The sequence below is a fragment of the Malus sylvestris genome, chromosome 2 (genome assembly GCF_916048215.2).
Source record: "Malus sylvestris chromosome 2, drMalSylv7.2, whole genome shotgun sequence".
NCBI lineage: Eukaryota > Viridiplantae > Streptophyta > Magnoliopsida > Rosales > Rosaceae > Malus > Malus sylvestris.
In genome coordinates, this window is record NC_062261.1 from 30033869 (window position 1) to 30046494 (window position 12626).

Sequence of the window (12626 nt, forward strand, 5' to 3'; positions counted from 1 at the left end):
TATCGGAGCAATATACTTGATATGCTGCAACAAGTAGTAATACAACTAATGATTCCAGGGATGCACCTGCAAATTAAACCTGGAGTAAATATTTCCAGGGACACCCGAATCAGAAATTTATTTTCCTGGTTTTTGAGTTTTTAGGATAAATCACTTTTATTTTCACGTACAAATCTTTCCGTTGCACAAAAACATTCGCTAGAGACCAAGGATCTAGAGTTGGGCCCTTATCCCCACACTTGAATTCTTTGCAGGCATTTTGGGTTTCTCCATGCCCTTTGGAGATGAAGAGTAAGATTAAGTAAAAGGAACAAATGAGAGTTTTCTGCACTTTTGAGGTCATACTAATGCTCATGGATTTGTTTTTGAGATGAACAAACTATCAGTATCTGGATGGATATGCATATGCCCAATCCAATATCAATATGTCGGAGAAAATTAGGCAAGTTGGTCAATAAAACTGATGTGTAAATTTTAAACACATGATATTATTTTATAGGTCAGGGCATCGTCACCTTGTCACTGCACCCATTCAATAAAAGTTGCTTGCTGCTCCAATATGTCTACCTACAAGTGATCATACAAGTGGCATCATTAGCTGGAGAGACTCAATGAAACCGGTGTTTAGTCCATATGGCATCATTGTCAAATAATATCTCGCCATGTGTTCAGAAAGTACTCTAACCATCCGGTGAGTGACTGACATGTGGTGAATGGTGTGAGAAAATCTCTCCATTAGCTGAGAGGTTTATGGAAAAGAGAAAATTGCATAAATAGTACTTGGACATTTTCACCTTCGTGCATCCAGCGTCCAAACAAATAAAATTACTTTGACTACCCATACATTTCGACAATAATAGAAATTGTTACCCGCTCATTGTTGCGGGATAAAGAATTGTAAGAAATATATAAAAGATTGCTCACTGTTATAGAAGATTAATAATATTTACATTGAAAACATTAGAAAGATGTTCATGTACCAAAGATTAAATCGATAAAGCCAACGTACAAATAATCGTAGCTCAATGGAATACAACTTTTCAGCAAAGAATTGACTAAACCAAAAACCAAACATATGAAAATCAAACTTTGAGACCCAATTCTCTTCCCAAGCTTCAAAATCGAATTCAATCAACTTAATTACACTGACGAATCAATAATATCAAAATCAGCTAGGATCAACTCAAACAACCCAACACCCCCCCCCCCCACATCAACACACACATCTAATACAGAACCTATTTGACCTCATAAAAATCAAATATGTACAGGAATAGAACATTTTCCAAAGTATAAAATCCAAACGAAATTTCTGACCTCTCCTCCTTGAGCATTTTCAAACACTTCCTTGCAAATTGAATTGGCAACACACTGTTGATGTTGTTGATGTTGATGTGTAGCTGTTCATCCAAGGAACACATAAAATAAAAACAAATCGAAAGCCAGTTATTTAGTGAGAGTCAAAATCTCATTTTTGCCTCAAGAGAGGCAAAATCGAAATATACAACTAACCAAAAATAAATTTTTAAAGAAATATCTCCCAGAATATGTGGAGTTACCTGATTAAGTGGGTTCTTTGGCGTTCCATACTCAACATCTAGAAAATGTTTATACTAATCAAATTAACACCTCTCTAATCCATCTTCCTATTGTATATTGATAATGTTTATACTAAACAATGTTTCCACCAAAATTTAATAACAAAAAGATCACAATAGAAGTTAACATGAGAGAAAGAGTTGACCTCGACCTCTTATATGTTGATCCTACCAATCCCCTGCATACTTGATCTCTTTTAAGTCCACTTGTTAAAAGAAGAAAAAAAACACAAAATTTGTAACACAATTTGAACAAAAAAAGAGTTCTCAATTAGAGAAAACTTCAGTTTCATGTAAAGAAATTGTGTTCTAATTTCAGGACTTAACTATATGCAATATTGGGATTTGCGTTTAGCTCAGATAAGTAAGATAAACTGATAAAGCAAAGGATCAAAAAATAATCTATATCGATTTGATTATCCATTCAAAAGGACATTTGAACAAAAAAACATATTTATGCATTCAAACAGCCATTAAACTAAAAAAATTAGTTAACGAATATTTACATTTCAATAGTGTAAGTAGATATTTTTCCTACCAATGCATCAACCAATATGCAGTGCAAATGAGAAAGCTGAATATCAGATTTGAAAACTTTTTGTCTCCACATTTTGCTAACACAAAATCTAAATTTTTTGCTAGCTTCAAATGGACCCAGACTTTGGATTGGAAATATACTCATTTCGATATGAAATTGAAAATTTATATTTTGTTAGTACAACAACGTAGAAATGCATTCATGTAGCATGTCTCCAAAATAACAATACTACCCATTCGAAAAGGCAAAAACAAAAAACTAAAGTGAAATATTAAAACTTGAAAAAGAGATTTTGATTTGGTAAAAGAGTTTAGTTGCTTCCAAAAGTGAAAGCGATCAATTTGTTTTCTATGAAGCGGTAAAAAAAGTAGCATAACAAATAAGGACACGATGGATGATTTGTTTTCTATGGATATAGCTGATGTTGATCATAGTTTTGCTCAACACAAACAGAAAATATGGTAGCTTTCAACTACATTGCTACACAAACAGAAAATTTGTTTTCTATGGGTGCCCCACCGAAACTTGTATAGAAACGTATAACTCATGTTTCATGACCAATCAAAGACCCTGCGCACATAAATATGTGATCACGAATGAATGTTTGATACAAGAATAAAATTCTTCTCTTAGTTCCGTGAAAATAAAGTAACATAACTTTTTCCATACTAACCAAGTCCCTTTAATGTCGACAGATTCAATATTCACCCTATCAATCAACCTCCGAATAGCTGCTCCAAAAATAGGCAAACAATTTACCCTAAGCATGCAGAGAAACGAAAATCACCAACATTCATGATCATTATCCATAATCGCTAAAGTAAAACGAAAATCAAATTAACACCTCTCTAATCCATCTTCCTATTGTATTTTAATAAGGTTTATACTAAACAATGTTTCCACCAAAATTTAATAACAAAAAGATCACAGAGAAAGAGTTGACCTCTACCTCTTATATGTTGATCCTACCAATCCCCTGCATACTTGATCTCTTTTAAGTCCACCTGTTAAAAGAAAAAAAAACACAAAATCTGTAACACAATTTGAACAAAAAGAGAGTTCTCAATTAGAGAAAACTTCAGTTTCATGTAAAGAAATTCTGTTCTAATTTCAGGGCTTAACTATATGCAATATTGGGATTTGCGTTTAGCTCAAATAAGTAAGATAAACTGATAAAGCAAGGGATAAAAAAAATAATCTATATCGATTTGATTATCCATTCAAAAGGACATTTGAACAAAAAACATTTTTATGCATCCAAACAGCCATTAAACTAAAAAATTAGTTAACTAATATTTACATTTGAATAGTGTAAGTAGATATTTGTCTTACCAATGCATCAATCAATATGCCAATGCATCAATCAATATGCACTGCAAATGAGAAAACTGAATATCATATTTGAAAACTTTTTGTCTCCACATTTTGCTAGCACAAACTCTAATTTTTTTTGCTAGCTTCAAATGGACCTAGACTTTTGATTGGAAATATACTCATTTCAATATGAAATTGAAAATTTATATTTTGTTAGTACAACAATGTATAAATGCATTCATGTAGCATGTCTCCAAAATAACAATACTACCCATTCAAAAAGGCAAAAACTAAAAACTAAAGTGAAATATGAAAACTTGAAAAAGAGATTTTGATTTGGTAAAAGAGTTTAGTTGCTTCCAAAAGTGAAAGCGATCAATTTGTTTTCTATGAAGCGGTAAAAAAAAAGTAGCATAACAAATAAGGACACGATTAATGATTTGTTTTCTATGGATATGGCTGATGTTGATCATAGTTTTGCTCAACATAAACAGAAAATATGGTAGCTTTCAACTACATTGCTACACAAACAGAAAATTTGTTTTCTATGGGTGCCCCACCAGAACTTGTATAGAAACGTATCACTCATGTTTCATGACCAACTTTTGATTGTACAAAAACAACCAAATAATCCTAAACGTTGAAACAATAAAGGAAGAAGCAAAGTTTACAACACTGTCAGCAGTTGCTTCAATTAGTAAAAACAACATTATGCACATGTGTGGTTAAGGCTACACTCTTTCACATTATACCTAGCTATTAGGCTAGTTAATGTAATCATGAGTTTAGAAATTAATTGACCTCAACGTTGAAGCACATCTGCAAACATTCACAGCACATTGCAAATTGTTGCTCTGGGTCACCACCAATCAAAGACCCTGCGCACATAAATATGTGATCATGAACAAATCTTTGATACAAAAATAAAATTATTCTCTTAGTTCTGTGAAAATAAAGTAACAGAACTTTTGCCATACTAACCAAGTTCCTTTAATGTCGACAGATTCAATATTCACCCTATCAATCAACCTCGGAATAGCTGCACCCAGAATAGGCAAACAATTTACCCTAAGCATGCAGAGAAAGTACTCCAGACCTACCAATACAATTGTATGTATTAAATACAAACTGAACCTAATTAGATACTAAGACATCCATTTATAGTTTTGTATCATCTCTATCTTACATGGAAAGTCTCATCCTCTTCTGAAATGTCTCCGTCATAAAAGCAACTCAATCCCTTGGCAAAAGACCAAATAAGAAAACAAATAATTTTTTATCATCTTTGTTTATACCATATTTAGGGCCTCGTATTTAGATCTCGTACAAATACTCAGGGGACTTAAATGTAATTATGGGATAAAGGAAGGGGCAAATATGTAATAAGTGAGGAGTCCTTATTCTATAAAAGGACCCCTCACCCTCACAATTGGGAAGGCTCATTCTCACCCTCAGATGCCATTTCTGAAGCTTCCTCACACCCCTTAAGCTCTAAGCTCTCTCTCTCCCTCTTCAACAGAGAAATACAATACAATCAGTGTGGACGTAGCCCAAACCTTGGGGTGAACCACGATAACTCTTGTGTCATTTACATTACTTGCAGATTCACGGTCGGATTTACGTTGTTCCAAGACATCCAGTTTTGTGCATCAACATTTGACGCCGTCTGTGGGAAACGATACTAAAAGTTGTGTCGGTTCTCTTTCATTTTTTCACCTCCACCGTGAATCTGCAATAACCCAACAACCCAAAGCTTCCAGAAAACCCATGGAGCCACCTCCTCTCTCGATCAGTCGCACACAGAAATCGATTTGCAAACCCAAAGAAAACATTTCCTCGTTTGGTTGCGGCTGTCCTTTCTCCTTCTCCCGTCATGTTGCTTTCCCCTTCTCTCCCAGTAAGAGCCTCACGTCACATAACTTGAAACCAACTCTCGTAATTAGCACTTCTCTGAGATTCACGAAAGCAGAAAGCTCGAGAGAGTGAGAGAAAGAAAGCGTAGAGAGAGAGAGAAAGAACCGATGGCTTTGAGCCTAAATTCGATGACATTCCCGTCTCACAACCTCACTGCCAAGTCCCACAATCTCAGATCTCCAGCCCTGGGAAGCTTCCTCGGCGTCAAGGAGTCCTCCCGCGCCGAAGTTGTCAAGCAAATCTGGGCCCACATCAAACTCCACAACCTGCAGTTTATTCAGTTTCATCTGGAATTCAAAGATCGTCAGAGTCAAATATCCTCTGCTTATCATTGACAACTCTGGCGGTGTTGGGGTACAAGGCTCGCTCTCCTGGACTTTCCCGCCGGCAATTCTCAACCTCATCAACCTGCAAATTCTCAACCTTTCTCGTAGGCGATTCTCAACCTTTAATGGGTGGTGCCGTCGCTAGGATGCAGCCTAATCAGCAGCAGGTGCAGCTCATCGACGACCTGATGGTGATGATGATCCCTCCGTCGTTTCTGAACAAGACATACGATAAGGTGGACGAGCCGGATTCAAATCGGGTCATGTCGTGGAGCGGGGAGGGGGGAGCTTTGGGGTGCGAGACCCACATATTTTTGTGATGAGCCTCATGCCCGAGTACTTCAGGCACAATCATTTCTCAAGCTTTGTGAGGCAGCTTAACACTTACGCACCATTTGAAGAATGCGAAGAGCACTCACAGACGGAGAATAACATATATGTGCGCTGACAGTGGAAATCTAATGGCGATTGCCCAACAAGTCACTCCGCAGCACCAGCAACAACAAACAGCAGCACCACCAACAACAGTTGCATCCAGGAAGTTTAATCCAGAAAAACAGAGAGAACTACAAGCTCTTGATACTGCCTTCCTAAAGCCCGTATTTTCCTTGGGCCCTCAAACTTGGGTCGCTCCCGTAAAATCAGAGCCGAAGCCAATTTACTGGTGGTGCACTGAGCGCGCCCTCGACTGGGACCCTGGTTTTGGACCAGATCTAATTGTCGACGACGATGGTGACGCCACTCACTGCCCTACCCCGGTAGACCAGATCTGATCGTCGACTCGGTCAGCTAGATCCAACGGTTCTGTTTCCTCTGCTGCTTTCTACGCCTTCATTATCCATCGATCCCTCCAAATCTCTAGCGATCAGAACCTCATCGAAGACACCACGTTCCTGTTTTCTGTTTTTGGGGAATTTGATCAGCTCAAAGTCATTGAGGACGCAGACGATGGAAATGGCGGTATCAATTTCGACGCCTACGAAGACATCCCGGTGGAAGCGAGCGACGAGGACATTCCACCACCGGTGGACACATTTGTCGAGATCGATTTGGCCGGTGCAAGTACGTGAAGCCCACGCCGATTCAGCGCCACGCTATTCCAATAGCCATGGTTGGCCGCGGCTTGATAGCCTGTGCTCAGACTGGGTCCGGTTAAACGGCTGCGTTTTGCTTCCCTAGTATCAGTGGGGTCTTAAAGAACGGTGTGGGGTTGTCGCCAGCTCGCGTCGTGGATGAAACTGAAAAGAAAACAGTGAGGTCTTAAAAGAACAGTAGAATGGGTATGAAATTGAAAAGAAACCCATTTTTCCCGAAAATACTGTGGATTCAAAGGAGCCAATTCCTAGGCAAGTTCCAGGAGATGGAGATCAAGACCAGATACCTCCACCAAATGGAAAGTGCGATCTTTTCTCCGCGGCAGTTCCTGTTCCACGTCCATGGCTCCACCGCTGGTGACATCTGACTGGAAAAGCAGTAAAGATCCCAGCATGCCGAAAGCAAAGGAAAAGATAAAGCAAAAGCAAAAGTGGAGATAAGCTTTCTATTATTATCACTCATTTTGTCTGCCAAAAGAAGGTACAGAGAATGAGCAGAGAATGAGCAGAGAATGAGCAGAGAATGAGCGGGGAGATTAAGCAAAGCAGAAAAGCAGTGGGAACAAAGCAGAAAAGAAAGCAAAAGATTTTCTTATTATTATTATTCCTTCTGTCTGTCAGGTGAAGATACAGAGAGAGGGCAGCAGAAAAACACTGTAAAAGCAAGGAATAAACACCCCACCCGAATGATGTAATTTATTTTTATTATCTTTCGGAGACATATGTATAAACCCCATCAGAGGGTAATATAAACCCCACCAGAGGGTTAAAAAAAAAAAAAAAAAACGGCAAAGCCCAAAGTAAATGGGCTGGAATGTTGTAGAGGGTGAAGGCCCATATGCCCAAAATAGCACCAACCAGGTGATCAAAAGTACGCTTAGTACTCCAAATTATACATGAACATTACTCATGTCATTCATACATACACATTCATGAGCATCACTCATGACAATCATACATAAACATTCATGACCATCATTCATGTCAACATTCATGAGCATCACTCCTGTTAACATTCATGAGCATCACTCATGACAACATCCATGAGCATCACTCATGTCAACATTCATGAGCATCACTCATGTCAATCAAACATTCATGAGCATCACTCATGTCAAATCAGCTTCAGAAGCTTCATTTACAAAGCTCTAGCTTCAAAAGCTTCATTTACAGAGCTCTAGATTCAAAAGCTTCATTTACAAAAGCTCTAGCTTTAAAAGCTTCATTTACAGAGCTCTAGCTTCAAAAGCTTCATTTACAAGAGCTCTAGCTTCAAAGACTTCATTTACAGAGCTCTAGCTTCAAAAGCTTCATTTACAAAAGCTCCAGCTTCAAAAGCTTCATTTACAGAGCTCTAGATTCAAAAGCTTCATTTACAAAAGCTCTAGCTTTAAAAGCTTCATTTACAGAGCTCTAGCTTCAAAAGCTTCATTTACAATAGCTCTAGCTTCAAAGACTTCATTTACAGAGCTCTAGCTTCAAAAGCTTCATTTACAAAAGCTCCAGTTTCGAAAGCTTCATTTACAGAGCTCTAGCTTCAAAGCTTCACTTGCAAAGCTTCACTTACAAAGCTTCAGTGCAGGGTATACAAATACCACATCCGAACAACCGCCACTTCGGCCCATACATGGATTCAATTTGAAGTCTCCAGCCAACAGACTCTATTGACCGAAGACTTGGGGGACTACATTATGTACCATATATTGGGCCTCAACTGGGCCTCATAAAAAATACTTGGGGGACTCTAGCCCATCACTTATGTATTGAGGAGTGAACCCTTATTTTATAAAAGGGACTCCCTCACCACCATTAGAGAGCATCGCCGCCTACTGAGCAACCGTCTCACTACGAGCATCAACTCTAACCCATCACTTATGTATTGAGGAGCGAACCCTTGTTTTATAAAAGGGACTCCCTCACCTTCAAACGCCACAAGCCGAGCCAACCAAGGCAACACAAGCTACAAGCAAAGCGGCCTCGCAACATGTGCTACTTCTAGTTGAGCATCATTTCAGATTGGGCACCGCCTCATATCAAGCATTAGTTCTAGACGACATCTAGTTACTTCGGCCTACACATGGACTGAATTTCAAGTCTCCAGCCAAAAGACTCTCTTGACTGAAGACTTGGGGGACTACTGTTTATACCATATTTAGGGCCTCGTATTTAGATCTCGTACAAATACTCAGGGGACTTAAATGTAATTATGGGATAAAGGAAGGGGCAAATATGTAATAAGTGAGGAGTCCTTATTCTATAAAAGGACCCCTCACCCTCACAATTGGGAAGACTCATTCTCACCCTCAGATGCCATTTCTGAAGCTTCCTCACACCCCTTAAGCTCTAAGCTCTCTCTCTCCCTCTTCAACAGAGAAATACAATACAATCAGTGTGGACGTAGCCCAAACCTTGGGGTGAACCACGATAACTCTTGTGTCATTTACATTACTTGCAGATTCACGGTCGGATTTACGTTGTTCCAAGACATCCAGTTTTGTGCATCAACAATCTTAAAAACCAAAAAAATGAAGACTCCTTACCAAGAAGATAAGTTCAATTTCATCACTGGAACTCCTAGCTTTCTTTGGAACATCCATTTTTATCCTTGAAAGTAACTCTTCAGAAAGGCAAAACCCTATTGAAAAATCTTCATCAGCAGCAGCGGGGACCGTTTCAAAAATCAAAGTTAAGTCAAATAAAAAATAACCCTTAACTTAAAAAGTGGAACAAAGAAATAAACAAATAAGAAACCTCATAGCCAGCAAGGAATTGTATACTCTGTAATACAGCGTGCTTCAAATTTGAAGTGCAGAAGATTAAAATCTCTAATCTTGAAAAAAAAATAAATAAATAAGTAACCAATTCCAATATAAATAAATAGAAAGATAAAAGAAAAAAGAAGACAACCTGAATTCAAAAGGTTCTATATGCTATGTTCAAATTGATTACCTCAGATAATCTATTTCACATTCTTACACACATGACAAACCAAAAAACTTTCGAAACATATAGATAATCTAAAAAAGCCCAAACAAATGTTTAATACATTTTCTCAAACAGGTGGTAAGCACTTAAAACAGGAAATAAAACCAAACACCACATCAGTCCAAAACCCAAATTTTATTTCATTTTCTTCGCATCAGATCCCCAATTCAAAATGGATCTGACCCCAGAAGAGCTCCAATTTCTCACCATCCCAGATCAATTTTAAAAAATAAATAGATTTAAATTCGGATATAGGAAACAATGAATGAAAGAAATCATATTCATGCATGGATGCACAAATCCACAAACACTACAGAGATCATTTAATATAAAAAATCAAGATGCTCAAAGACTCAACACAGACACTATTTATACCTCCGATATTCTGAGCTATGTGTCCCTTGACTTGGTTCATCTTTGAATCCATTTATGGTCCTGTAGACATCAAAATTTCGGTAAATAAATGTTGACCGATAAATCAAAGTTTCAACGCTCACGTATTACATAAATTTTACACATAGCGTGTGTCTAAACAAAAAATCAAAATAAGTTGGAAAAGTCATCAAACAGGACACGTGTCAACACCTGGCAGAAACGACTTATTTCATCTGGAATATTATATTCAAAATTAGGCCTTGGAAACTTCTATAAATAGAAGGCTAATTCATTCATTTGGAGGAACCAAAATCATTAGGCAAAATTCTTGAAGCTCTGAAGCTCTGAAACTCCGAAGCTCTCAAGCATCCAGGTTCCCGAAGAATCAAGAAAGCTCTTTTCGTTCTTCGTTCATCGTTAATCCTAAGATCAAGCCCCAACGGCCCTTTGGATCAACAATCATCCACCAATTCAAGATCAAGCCCCGACGGCCCTTGAAGAAAGTGTTCTTCATTCTTCGTTCATCGTTCTTCCAAGATCAAGCCCCAACGACCCTTTGGATCAACAATCATCCACCAATTCAAGATCAAGCCCCGACGGCCCTTGAAGAAAGTGTTCTTCATTCTTCGTTCATCGTTCTTCCAAGATCAAGCCCCAACGGCCCTTTGGATCAGCAATCATCCACCAATTCAAGATCAAGCCCCGACGGCCCTTGAAGAAAGTGTTCTTCGTTCTTCGTTCATCATTCTTCCAAGATCAAGCCCCGACGGCCCTTGGATTAACAACCACCAATTCAAGATCAAGCCCCGACGGTCCTTGAAGAAAGTGTTCTTCGTTCTTCGTTCATCGTTCTTCCAAGATCAAGCCCCGACGGCCCTTGGATCAACAAGCCACCGTTTCTTCAAGATCAAGCCCAAAAGCCCTTGAAGATCCGTTCATCACTGTATTCAAGATCAAGCCAAAAAACCCTTGAAGATCCGCTCATCACCATTATTCAAGATCAAGCCTCAAACAGCCCTTGAAGAAACACTCATCCTCAAGATCAAGCCCTAACGGCTCCTTGAAGATCCGCTCAAATCCACCTTCAAAGATCAAGCCTACGGCCCATTGAAGAAACTTCTAATAGTTCATCCAAGATCAAGCCTCGACGGCCCTTGGATCAACGAAACATCCACAAATCAATACCTTACGGAGATCGAATCAGAGGATCAAATTTCAGAGAGATTGTAACCCAAAATTTTCAAATACAAATATTTGTTTGTGCACGTTGTTCTTGTCTATTTCGTTTCAGGAAATTTCCGCGTTCACAAATTGGCACGCCCGGTGGGACAATCTCTACCTCTCATCTCTTTCTCCGTTCAAGAAATTCGAGCACACTTCCAAAATTAATGGCATCAAGGAAGGCTCAAACTGTTCCCGCAACTGGCACAAAGAACAAGAGCGTCATCGTCGCAAGTGGTGTCACTTTAGGCATCACGACTCGAAGCAAGGCAAGAGCTACTTCTGCCGCCTCTTTCACCTCTGCATCAACTCTGCCAAAGGAACAAGAGCACCCAAGGCACGAGCCTTTGATCACCTTAGCCTCACCAAGGGCACCAAGGGGCGAAAGTCCAAGGAAATACTCTGAATCCATGCTCTCCGATGCCGATTCGAGAGGCAGTTCAGCCATGCAAGTCATGACCATTGGAACAACTTCAATCGATGAGCAGCTGGCTCAAATGAATGAAGCAATCGCAAGGCTAACCCAAACTGTGGAAGAAAAAGACTTGCAAATTGCAGCACTAGTCAACCGACTGGAGCCACAGGACGACGAGAAACCCGACCCAGAAAATGAGCCTACGGTAGAGAGAATCGATGTGAAGCCGGAGCTAGACCAAGCAGTGGCACTCATGGGATCTCTTTCTACCCAGCAGCTGCAAGAGATGATCACCAACACCATCAAGGCACAGTACGAAGGGAGCTCAAATACCTCCGGGTTGTACTCAAAGCCTTATTCAAAGAAGATTGATGCCCTAAAGATGCCAAGGGGATATCAACCACCAAAGTTCATGCAGTTTGATGGAAAAGGAAACCCAAAGCAGCACGTTGCACATTTCGTCGAAACTTGTAACAACGCGGGGACGGAAGGAGATTACCTCGCCAAGCAGTTTGTGCGCTTGCTAAAAGGAAACGCCTTTGAGTGGTACACGGACCTAGAGCCTGAGTCCATCAACAGCTGGGAGCAATTGGAACGGGAATTCCTCAACCGTTTCTACAGCACCCGTTGCACTGTGAGCATGCTAGAGCTAACGAGCACAAAGCAGTGGAAGGACGAGCCAGTCATTGACTACATCAACAGATGGCGCACTCTAAGCCTCGACTGTAAAGACAGGCTCTCGGAAACCTCTTCAATCGAGATGTGCATCCAAGGCATGCAATGGGGTTTGCAATACATCCTTCAAGGCATTAAGCCACGGACCTTCGAGGAATTGGCCACCCGCGC

The 12626-nt window shown here is 39.6% G+C and overlaps 1 long non-coding RNA gene across 6 annotated transcripts; it reads right to left on the reverse strand.

Moving 5' to 3' along the window:
- Positions 1-331: 331 nt before the first annotated feature.
- LOC126585458 (uncharacterized) lies at positions 332-10206 on the reverse strand. Of its 6 annotated transcripts, XR_007610510.1 has the most exons (12): positions 10145-10206; positions 9536-9614; positions 9325-9431; positions 4637-4690; positions 4432-4546; positions 4252-4328; positions 3086-3140; positions 2656-2896; positions 1560-1804; positions 1318-1400; positions 516-567; positions 332-389 (listed from the first exon to the last, which is right to left on the reverse strand). It is a non-coding gene; the product is annotated as an uncharacterized LOC126585458 (long non-coding RNA). The 6 variants fall into 6 exon arrangements; XR_007610514.1 differs by having other exon boundaries at positions 332-567; positions 1560-1597; positions 2810-2896; XR_007610508.1 differs by having other exon boundaries at positions 332-567.
- Positions 10207-12626: the final 2420 nt, after the last annotated feature.